The sequence below is a fragment of the Oryctolagus cuniculus genome, chromosome 11, assembly GCF_051225735.1.
Source record: "Oryctolagus cuniculus isolate XC-2025 breed Fujian yellow rabbit chromosome 11, ASM5122573v1, whole genome shotgun sequence".
NCBI lineage: Eukaryota > Metazoa > Chordata > Mammalia > Lagomorpha > Leporidae > Oryctolagus > Oryctolagus cuniculus.
The window spans coordinates 12386199-12397728 of record NC_142877.1 but is presented as its reverse complement, the minus strand read 5'-3'; the positions used below and the strand labels follow the sequence as shown (position 1 = coordinate 12397728).

Below are 11530 nucleotides of genomic sequence, written 5' to 3'. Positions count from 1 at the left end.
CTCTCTCTGTGTAACTCTGACTTTCAAATAAATAAATAAATCTTTAAAAAAAAAAAGTAACAAAACCAGCCTGGCCAGTTAGGCAGTGAGTACCAAGCCATAACTCTTAACCATGAGACTCTATTTTTTTAAATATTTAGTTTATGTATTTGAAAGGCAGAATTACAGAGATAGAACCACTGGTTCACTCCCCAAATGGTCACAATGGCCAGGGCTGGACCAGTCTGAAGCCAGGAGCCAGGAGCTTCTTCTGAGTCTTCCCTGTGGGTGCAGGAGCCCAAGCACTTGGGCCATCCTCTGCTGCTTTCCCAGGCCATTAGCAGGGAGCTGGATTGGAAGTGGAGCAGCCAGGACTTGAACCAGCACCCATATGGGATGCCAGCATTACAGGCAGCAGCTTAACCAGCCAGGCCACAGTTCCAGCCCCCATGAGGCTCTATTGTAACACAATGAGAGAAGGATTTGGGGGACTGTGAGAGCAGGAGGGGCAGAAGCAGAGACTGAAACACTAGATGCTTGCGTCTCCACATTCTCTAGGGGAGGCCTCTCGCCTAGTTCCCTGCTGTAATGGGCTGTAAGGGACCTTTACTTAGCAGGGAGAAGGGGGCAAGTTTGGAAAAAAATTTATGTTTGAAAAGAAAGAAAGGGTGATAGAAGATTGCTCTTGATACGTTCGTCTTTCTGCTTTCTGCTATTTGGATTTGGTTGTGAGCTGATGCCTTATGGCAGTCATCCTGTGACCATGAGGCTAAAAGCTAGGGACAGACAATCAATTTGCTGAAGATGATAGAGCAGAGAAATTGTAAGATTCTGGTCCTTGATAATCATACACTGTAACTCTCCACCTCCACCAATGCTACAGGGAGACAATTAAATGTCTTTATTGTTCATGCATCTGTGAAAGGCAGCCAAGCAGACTAGGTAAGAACATGAGTTTGTGAACCTGGGTTCATATCCTGACCAATCCAGGTCTCCCATGTGGGTGGCAGGGACCCCAGTGCTTGAGCCATCACCTGTGGCCTCCCTGGTGGGCATCAGCAGGGAGCTGGAACTGGACGCGGGGTCAGATAGGGGACTTGGATGTGGGGCTTGGATATGGGATCCGGCTAGCCAAGTGGCTCGGAACGGCTATGTCCAACGTCCACAGGCACAATCACTTTAATGTTGCCCATGATTCTATAGGTTGACTAGGCTCCGTGGGATGGTTCTTCTGTTTCAGGCTTCTTGGCCAGGGCTGAAGTCACCTGGAGCCTCAGAGACCGGACCGTGCCAAAGGGCTGACTTATGGCTGGCAGCTCGGCTGGCTCTTGCCTGGGATCTCACCAGGGCTGTCCAGTGCAGTGTCTCCTGTCTCACCATGTGGGTTGGTCTTCCCACGGCATGGCAACTGGGTTCCAAGAGGAAAGAAGTGGAAGCGGCCACTCATCTCCACCCTCGGCTTGGATGTCCCGCCATATTCCCACCAGCCAGCCACAGAGCCAACTCCAAGTCAAGCCAGAGAAAATCCAGTCAGCCACTTCCGGAGACGTCGTCTGTGGACAGGAGGAAGGACGAAGGCAGTTATCTTCAAGACCGTCTGCCAGAGCATGTCACTCGGTCGGCTCCGATTGTTTTAAGATTTATTTTTTTATTTGAAAGGCAGAGTGACATGGGCTGGCATTATGGTGTAGCAGGTAAAGCCACCTCCTTTGACACTAGCATCCCGTATGGGCACCGGTTCATGTCCCAGCTGCTCCACTTTCAACCCAGCTCCCTGCTGGCCTGGGAAAGCAGAAGAAGATGGCCCAAGTACCTGGGCCCCTGCACCAGTGTGGGAGACCTGGAAGAAGCTCCTGGCTCCTGATTTTGGCTTGGCTCTGTCTTAGTCATTGTGGCTACTTAGGGAGTAAACCAGGGGATGGAAGATCTCTCTGTTTCCCTCTTTCTCTGCCTTTCAAACAAGTAAATCAATCAATCAACCTTGTTTTTAAAGGCAGAGTGATGGAGAGTGAGAGAGACGAGAGATGAGCTTTTTTTTTTTTGTTGTTTTCAGTTATAGAAAGACAGGGAGAGAGGGAAATAGATTCCATCTGCTGATTTACTCCCCAAATGGCGGCAACTAGCAGAAGCCAGGAGCTTCTTATGGGTCTCTCACAAGGGTGCAGGGGCCCAAGCACTTGGGCCATCCTCCACTGCTTTCCCAGGCCATAACAGAGAGTGGGATCAGAAGTGGAGCAGCCAGGACACGAACAGGCACCCATCTGGGGTGCCGGTGTTGTAAGTGGCGGCTTAACCTGCTGTGCTACAAGGCTGGCCGGACAGGGCTCTTTGACCTGCTGGCTTCACCTGCAGCAGGGCAATACCCACCCTCGATTTTAGAAAGTTATTTTGTTTTTATTTACTTGAAAGGCAGAATGAAGGGGGTAGGGAGAGATCATTCACCTGCTGGTTCACTCCTCAGATGCCTGCAACAGCCAGGGTCAGGCCAGGCCAAAGCCAGGAGGCAGGTACTCCATCCAGGTCTCTTAGGCGGATGGCAGGGACCCAAGTACTTGAGCCATCACCCTGCTTCCCAGGGTCTGCATTAGGAAAATCTTGGGTGAGGACCTACAGCTGGGATTCAAACCCAGCTATTCCGATGTGGAAGGCAGGGATCCTAACTGGCCCTTAACCCCCCCAGTCTGAGAACTGGCCTCAGAATATGTATTTTGGACTGTATGTCTGTTTGAGTCAATAATTCAATTTCCTTTCCCTTTCTTTTCAAGTATTTTTTTTTTTTAAGATTTGTTTTATTTATTTGAAAGACAGTTACAGAGAGAGGCAGAGAGAGAGAGAGAGAGAGAGAGAGGTCTTCCATTTGCTGGTTCACTGCCCAGTTGGCCACAACAGCCAGAGCTGCGCTGATCTGAAACCAGGAGCCAGGAGCTTCTTCCGGGTCTCCCATGTGGGTACAGGGACCCAAGAGCTTGGGTCATCCTCTACTGCTTTCCCAGGCCACAGCAGAGAACTGGATCGGGAGTGGAGCAGCTGGGTCTTGAACCGGAGCCCATATGGGATGCTGGTGCTGTAGGCAGAGGATTAACCTACCGCACCAGGCATCGGCCCCACAAGTATTTGTTAAGTGCCTTCTAAAGGCCAGGTGCTGGGGCAACTGCAGTGAACTAAACAAATTCTCTGCTGTTGTTCAGAGACAGAGACAGCTAAAAAAAAAAAAATCTTGGGTGGAGATACTCCTCAGGAGGAACGTAAAGCAAAGCAGTCTGTAGAAAATCTGCAGAGACCTGGATGACGACAGGGAGCAAGAGGAGGAGCAGTCCAGGCTGGCCCTGTGGTGTAGAAGGGTGAGCCTCTGCCTGCAGCGCTGGCATCCCACAAGGTTGCTGGTTCAAGTCCTGGCTGCTCCACTTTCATCCAGCTCTCTGCTAAAGCGCCTGGGAAAGTAGGGGGAATGGGTCAAGTGCTTGGGCCCCTTACCCATGTGGGAGACCTGGAAGAAGCTCCTGGCTCCGGATCGGCTCAGCTCCAGCCATTGTGACCATTTGGGGAGTGAACCAGAGGATGGAAGATTCTCTCTCATTCTCTCTCTCCTTCTATTTCTACCTTTCAAATAAATAAATCTTTAAAAAATATACAGGCAGGTAAAGTGAATCTTTGCAGATGAATTTATTAAAAAAAGAGAAGTCCAAAGGGAGCAGCAAGTGCAAAGGTCCTGAGGCGGGAAGAGGCCTGGCATGTTTAGGGATGTCAGTGTCCTGCCTGGGATGAGAAATGGGGGCTGGTGGGGAGGGGGGGAGATATGTTATTTGAGATCAGAGAGAAAGGTGGAGACCAGAGCAGTTAGTGTCTGGGCTTTATCTCAGATGCAATGGGACACTGTTGGCAAGTGTCCAGCTGGAAGTGGCCTGCTTTAATACCTGGTATTTCAAAGGTCCCTGGGCTCCTGCGTGGGGCGTGGCCTGTCAAGAGCCAGTGAGAGGTGTCCGGGAGCACCTGGGAGCCAGGTGCAGCTGCTCAGGTGGAAGCCTGTCCCTTCTCTGGATTCCGAGCATGCAACACAGCATTTATTTGTCGGCTTGTGAGGAAGTGAATTCATCCATGCAGCAAATATTGACTGAGTTCTGCCGTGGGTGCTGAAGATGCATCCGGGAACAGACGAGAACAGGTTTCTCGGGGCTTTCATGCTCGTGAGGAAGGGAGATCACAACAAGGTAAGGCAACAGCCATAGAGGGTGTTCCCAACACAGTACTCTGAAGGGCAGTGAAACGGGGAAGAGGGACAGGAGGCCGGGCTCCGTGGTCAGGAACCCAGAACAGAGCAGTCAGGGAAGGCTGCCCGGAAGAGGGGACTGACATCTGGACGGGGAGAGGAGCGTGGGCTCTGCGGCAGAGGAAATAGGTGCAAAGTGGCCGGGGGTGCCGCACGCCCAGGCCGGCCACAGCGACCCCAGGGCTCCGGGGTGCCGCACGCCCAGGCCGGCCACAGCGACCCCAGGGCTCCGGGGTGCCGCACGGCCAGGCCGGCCACAGCGACCCCAGGGCTCCGGGGTGCCGCACGCCCTGGCCGGCCACAGCGACCCCAGGGCTCCGGGGTGCCGCACGCCCAGGCCGGCCACAGCGACCCCAGGGCTCCGGGGTGCCGCACGCCCAGGCCGGCCACAGCGACCCCAGGGCTCCGGGGTGCCGCACGCCCAGGCCGGCCACAGCGACCCCAGGGCTCCGGGGTGCCGCACGCCCAGGCCGGCCACAGCGACCCCAGGGCTCCGGGGTGCCGCACTGTGCAGTGAGCATGAGGAGGGAGTGGCTAAGGGCGGCGGGAGGCAGCTGTGTGGGGGCTCCGCAGGTTCCCGCAGGGGTTTGCAGGAGACACGAGCCTCACTGGGTTTCTACCGCCTGCCTCTGGCTGCCGCCCGGGGCGTGAACTCCGGAGGCAGGGAGAGCAGTGAGGCGGCGGCTGCCCGGGCCAGGTGGGAGACGATGGCCGGCGGCGGAGCTGCCCCTTCGGCCTCAGACCCCGCGTCGGCCTCTGGCACACGATCCGCACGCATTCTGAACATCACCCGGATGCAGCCAAGCCTCATCTGCCGCGTCGGGTTCTCTGCCCTCTCCCGGGCTTCGCGGGTTTAAGAAGCCCGTCTTCGATGACGTGCTCCCGGCTGGAGTCGGCTTAGCCGACGTCTCGTGCGGGCCACCGCCGCCGGCCGCCGACCGCACACCCCGCGCCGCCCCGTTCCCTCAAGATGCCCGATTTCAGGGTCTGGGCTTGACACACAATGGGCGCTCCGCAGACGTTCGGAGGCCAAGTATGAAAAAAATGAAGGGCAGGGCCCGGACCGCATTCCACTCCCCGAATCCCGCAGCGGCTCGCACGCGCCCGCGACCCACGCCGCCCCGAGGCTCGCACGAGGCCACGCCCTCTGCCGCGGAAGCCCGAGCGCGGCGCCGGACCCCGCGGCCGCGAGCGCAAGGCCCCCTGGGACCGGTAGTGCTGGGCGTGGCCGCGGGACTACAAATCCCGGCGGCCCCCGCGCCGCGGCTTCAGCGGCTGCCGCCTCAGCTCCTGTGCAGCGACGGCGGCGGCCGCAGCTGAGGCGGTGGCGGCGGTGGCGGCAGCAGCAGCAGCAGCAGCAGCGGCAGCGGTGGCGGCTGCAGGGTGAGCGGCGAGTTTCCGATTTAAAGCTGAGCTGCGAGGAAGATGGCGGCTGGCGGTGAGTGGAGATAAAGGCGGCGGCGGCGGCGGGCGAGGCGCTGGGAAGAGGGCGAGCCGGCGGCTGGGGCTCTGCCGAGGCGCTGAGGGGCGCGCCGCGAGCGCTGAGGGGGTCTCGGGGTGCCGGGGCCACGCCGCTTCCCTGCAGCCGGGGGGCGGCCGACGGCGGAGCCGCTGGCTTTGGGGGTCCCCGGGGGTCCCCGCGCGGAGGGCTTCCCGCGGAGTTCGGGGGCCCACTTGGCCCGCCCGTCCCTGAAGTTTGAGCGCCCAGCCCCGGGGGCTGTTCGGCAGGCGGCCCGCGTCTGCCTGCCGGGGTGCGGAGGGGCTGGGGGCGGCCGCGCGGACCCCCGCCGCAGCCTGCGGGCCGGCCCCCGGGGTCGGGGTGGAGCTGCCCGCCGGCTCTGCTCCTGCGCCGGGGCATTTAAAGACTATTTGAGCGCGAGCGATCTTCCGTGGGATTTGCGGCGGGGGCTCGCTCCGAGCGTCCTGCGGGCTCCGGCGTGCAGGCTGGGAAGTGGCCAGGGGGCAGTTGCGGGGTGGGATCGGGGGTCGCCGTCTTCATTAGTAGCGCTGCGCTCGCGCTCGGTGCCGGGCGCGCCTCTCGGCTCGGTCGCTCATTGATTCAGCGTGCGATGCTTGAAACCGACGGTCTTGCCCTTGCCTTTGCAGCCGGCCGGCAGCCGATGGGAAGCTCGGGTGCTTCCCGGGCAGGGCGAGGGCACCTGGGGTGGAAAAGTTAACCCGGGGAGCGGCCGCGAGGGGCAGGGGGCGTCGTCCCGGGGGCCCCCGGGCCGGCGGACTTGGCGGTGGACGGGCTCGAAGGGTCCGAGATAATCTCGAAGTCGAAACTTTTTTTTCCCCCTTCCTCCGCTTCTGAATGCGAGGACTTCCTTTTTGCAGTTTTTGAGCAGCGCTTCGGGGCCAACCTGTTTTTGTTATTAAGCCGCGCAGGAACAGGAAGGCGAGCGCCAGCTGTCTTGCTGCAGTGGCTTTGAATGGAGGGTCGAGATGGGCGGCGGTGGGAGCGGGGGAGACTGCTGGCTCGCGTTGATTGCCATGCCCGCCCGGCCTCGGACCGGCTGACCAGTCCCTGGCCGCAGGGAAGCGCCGGCGTTTGCGGCAGCAGGTTGTTGAAGACGACCGGGGGGAGGGGGGACCCTAGGTCTTCTGCGAATCGTGCGTGCTCTGAAATGCTAGTGGAGACCTGGAAGTTGCGAGAATTGTTCGCGCGCGGACGATGTGTAAATGAACGTTTGCTGAGACAGGTACAAAGATGGAAAAAGGAATCCTCCCTCCTGCACTCTAAAGCGTGCAGTGCCCCCTTCTCGGAGGGATGCCTGCCGCTAGTTCCTAGCGCACCCGTGGTCTTCGGGATGGTTATTTTGAGATTTTCATTGGATGCACACCCCTGTTGGGAACCAGAAGCAGGGAGTGAACAGAAGAAAGGGAAACTGTGATGGGAACATTGTTTTCTTAATGACAAGCCCGCTAGCTATTAGAAAACCCTTTCTGAATTGATTGTGACGTTGCCTTATCTGCTGATACCCTTGAAGAAATCACCTTCCGTGGGGTTCAGCAGGAAGAATCTGGCCAGGGCTCATTGTCTGCACGTGAGACGAATCCCGTGTTTGTTGCATGTAAAATGATATTGAACGCTATGGCTCCAGTCAATGGAGGGTGCTTTGGATCCTGCATGTAAATGAGCAGTAATATAAATTGCCTGTGATCCTAAATTGCAGAGGTATTTTGTGTGTTGATAGAAATAACAGCGTTTAAAAAAAGGCGGATGCTGCCTTTTGGTGTATAGAAGTGCATTTTGGAGATGGGATTGTCAACCAAGCAGGGAGGCTGTAGTCCCTAGAGCAGTTACAGGCAATGTTTCTGCTAGAAAATATTACTTAACTACAGAGGTTTTGCAAATGCAAGACAACTTCAGCAAGGTTTCCTTTTTAGAAGTTTTAGAATGGCTGCTTTTAAAATTTACTAACAATTCATTAAAAATTCAGTGATATTTGAGCTAGGGCATTAGGGATGATACTAAATAAACCATATTTTGAAAGTGATTATGCTGTACATTTCCCCTCCATAGAAAATTATTTCTATAAAGCACCTCCTGCCCCGTATGCAAATAAGTTTGAATGAATTCGGGATAAAGTGAGTGAACCCTGGACCCTTTTTCAAAATTTTTTGCCAGGCAGAGCTAGACAGTGAGAGACACAGAGTTACAGACAGTGAGAGGGCCGTGGCTCAATAGGCTAATCTTCCGCCTTGCGGCGCCAGCACACCAGGTTCTAGTCTAGTCCCGGTCGGGGCACCGGATCCTGTCCTGGTTGCCTCTCTTCCAGGCCCGCTCTCTGCTGTGGCCAGGGAGTGCAGTGGAGGATGGCCCAAGTGCTTGGGCCCTGCACCCCATGGGAGACCAGGAGAAGCACCTGGCTCCTGCCTTCGGATTAGCGCAGTGCGCCGGCTGCAGCACGCCGGCCGCGGCGGCCATTGGAGGGTGAACCAATGGCAAAGGAAGACCTTTCTCTCTCTCTCTCTCTCTCTCTCTCTCTCACTGTCCACTCTGCCTGTCAAAAAATAAAAAATAAATAAATAAATAAATAAAAATAAAATAGACAGTGAGAGAGAGAGAAAGGTCTTCTGTCCGTTGGTTCACTCTTCTAATGGCTGCTACGCCGATCCGAAGCCAGATGCCGGCTACTTCCTCCTGATCTCTCATGCGGGTGCAGGGACCCAAGCACCTGGGCCATCCTCCACTGCACTCCTGGGCCACAGCAGAGAGCTGGACTGGAAGAGGAGCAACTGGGAATAGAACCCAGGGTGCCGGTGCCCCATGCGGAGGATTAGCCAAGTGAGCCCCGTCCCCCTCCCTTTTTCTAAGAGGTGTGTGAATAGTGGTTCTTGAGGTAGTGCCTAAGTAGTGCCTTCTGGGTCTTTTGAAGTAAACTTCCTTGCTATGTTAGGGACATGACGTTAAAGATAAATTTTTTTTTTTAACAAAGAATTCTATTATGCATTAGCAGTTTGATTCTAGAATAGGTTCTTTTAACTTGAATTCTGTGTTTTTGAAAAGTCTTTTCAAAGAATAAAAATGTCTTAGTTTAGACAATAGGGTAAGATAAAACATCCCTTTCTATTGTCATCTTACTAATTGGTTGTTAAACTAGATGGCTTCAGGACTTTTTGCATTTTTTTAAACTACACAGTTTTAAACCTTGGCCAGAGGAGGAATAGAACTTCTGAAAACTTTTAATTTGTTGCAAGTTTAGAATGAGTATAGCCTCCAGTGGCTCCTCTTCTGCATAGCAAATTGGCCACAATTTAATACAGTTGTTACTCGTTAATGCTACCTGGGGCCAGAAGAGCAGAGTTGTTGCACATGATGGAAGAGGACTGTAGTTTCTCATGGGTTAAACCAGAGGTTTCCTGTACCTGTCTGAATTTTTTCTTATTGGGTGGTTAAAGCTCTGGATACAGAAAATGAGTACTGGAAGTGTGGGTAAACTTTGCTTCTTTCTTGTAGTTCAACAGATTGGAAAAATAGGTGACTGTTGGTTTTAGGTTCTCAAGAATAGCACTGAGATGGAGTGCTGTACTATAATGTAGGCATTTTCTCCCAGTTTGAGTGCTTTTTGGGGGGAGCCTGGAACTCTTCCCTGGTTTCCCACATGGATGCAGGGGCCCAAGCACTTTGTCTGCTGCTGCTTTCCCAGGTTCATGAGCACAAAGCTGGTTTGGAAGTTGAGCGGCCAGGTTGGATGGGATGCAGGCAGCAGCTTAACCCACTGTGCCACAGCGCTGGCCCCGGGCTGTGTTTTAATGAGGCTTATTGCATCAGTTTATTAATGTTTGCTAGGTAGATGCATTTGGTTCATTGTTTTTCTGAGAGGGTAGCTGAATGGTTATTTTTGAGTCAAGAATAGTTTATCCGCAGCCCAATGTTGTTTTCAGTCCTTTGACAAATGATGGAATCTACTTGAATTTAATCACCTCTCCCTCTCCTACCTTCTGGTGAAGAGTTGTGAAATGAAGAGGAAAACGGCCAGCAGGTAGCAGGAGCAGAAAGGGAGACTTGCGGGGTCTAGAGAGCCGATTTATCTCACACTGGATGAGCGTAGGCTACAGACTTCCAGTTGCCACCTTGCTCGGCATTAACTCGGTTTGGTAGGTGCTGCGGGCCTCGGTGGTATACGGTGGGGGAAGTCATAAAGGTCTGTGTAGCTAACTGTAGTGAAATTTGTGGCCTAGAGGCAGGGGAGAGGAGTCTGACCTGACCAGCAAGCAGGTTTTGCCTATATTCTAAAGGGAAACGGACTACTGTCTTTTCAAGTTTGCCTTTTTTCAGATTTTGTTCAGAACACCTGTCCACCTATTTTTTTCTTTTCTGTTAATTTTGTGTTGACAGGAGAGGCTGTGCCATTCTTGTCTGCTGTTGCTGTGAAGTGTCCTGTTGATGTCCAGTTTCCTTGCCGAAGGGCTCTGAGTGGAGGCCATGCGGTGTCACTGTGGCAAGCAGACTGACTAGATGGCTCAGTTTAACCCTTGGTTTTCTATGTAGGAGATCCTGAGAAGGGAGTATTGGCCTGGGATCACATGGTAATGGCTAATCTGCTCCCTGGGGCTTTGCTATTGGTAGCTCTGGCAGCTGAGTTGGCATGGTGGATGGATGGATGGGAAAGGCCTGCAGAAGCCAGCATAATCCTCAATTAGGATAAGCCTTATGGTTAATTGAATGTTGAGTGTACAGGTTAAATCCCATTATAACAAACTCCAGGGGACTAGTGAAATTATTTTGTTGTACTGGGATTAGTCTTTATTAAATGTTGTTTAAAATAAATTAGTCTTTTTGTTTTTGTTAGAGGTGTTAGAGGTTCTGGAAAAAATTCTTTTTATGAAGTGACTTGACAAGTTGTTACTCACAGATCTTCCATTTTTAATGCTTTCTCTTTTAAAGAGGAAAAAAATTGATGTTGAACTGGGCAGATAATTTCTTTTCCCCCTACATGTCTTGAGCAGCTCCATTGTTTTATCTCAGCAACCTCATCAGTTTATTAACACCACCATCAAAGTGTGGTCAGAAGTCATGGGAAGGCTGGCGCCGCGGCTCTATAGGCTAATCCTCCGCCTGCGGTGCTGACACCCCGAGTTCTAGTCCTGGTTGGGGCGCCGGTTCTGTCCTGGTTGCTTCTTTTCCAGTACAGCTCTCTGCTGTGGCCCGGGAGTGCAGTGGAGGATGGCCCAAGTGCTTGGGCTCTGCACCCCATGGGAGACCAGGAGAAGCACCTGGCTCCTGGCTTCGGATCAGCATGGTGTGCCGGCCACTGCCGCCACTGGAGGGTGAACCAACAGTAAAGGAAAACCTTTCTCTCTGTCTCTTTCTCTCACTGTCCACTCTGCCTCTCAAAAAAAAAAAAAAAAAAAAAAAAAAAAAAAGTGATGGGAAATTCCCCAGGTTTTCAGGTGGCTGCTCCGGGTCGTTTTTTGTGCTCCTGACAACTTTCTAGAATACATGAATATACTTTGTTTTGGTGTGAAGTTTTCTTTGAGTCAGTCGTTGACTTAGTTCTGTTCTCTTCAGCTTGTAGAGGTTTGAGATCATTAGATCTCTAAATGGTATTTTGTTGAGGAAAAAGTGATGATTGTAGTCTTTAACTTGGAGATACTGTATGTGTAAGTGTAGAATTTATATATCTGAGAAAAAGACTCTTCTTAGGCTTGACCAGAAGTAAACTTCTTTCTGTCCTGCACTTTTTGATTGGTGTTTGCCAAACTTCAGGCAATTATATCCCATCCCTCCCATATCAAGGGTAACATTCTTAGTCCTTAGAGAATTTTGATTGGGTA

General features: G+C 53.2%; 1 protein-coding gene across 13 annotated transcripts in view; it reads left to right on the top strand.

The window, feature by feature from the left end:
- The first annotated feature begins 3950 nt into the window (after nt 1-3950).
- Nucleotides 3951-11530, top strand: part of NCOA3 (nuclear receptor coactivator 3) — a 145583-nt gene continuing 138003 nt past the window's right edge. For 10 of the 13 annotated variants that reach the window (XM_089307070.1, XM_051844951.3, XM_051844946.3 and 7 more), the window contains exon 1: nt 5473-5684. The gene's annotated coding sequence lies outside the window, so the exon portion shown is untranslated. Of the gene's footprint in view, nt 4188-5472; nt 5685-11530 lie in introns of those variants that run through there. The other 3 variants (XM_089307069.1, XM_070051721.2, XM_070051719.2) reach the window with 2 other exon arrangements.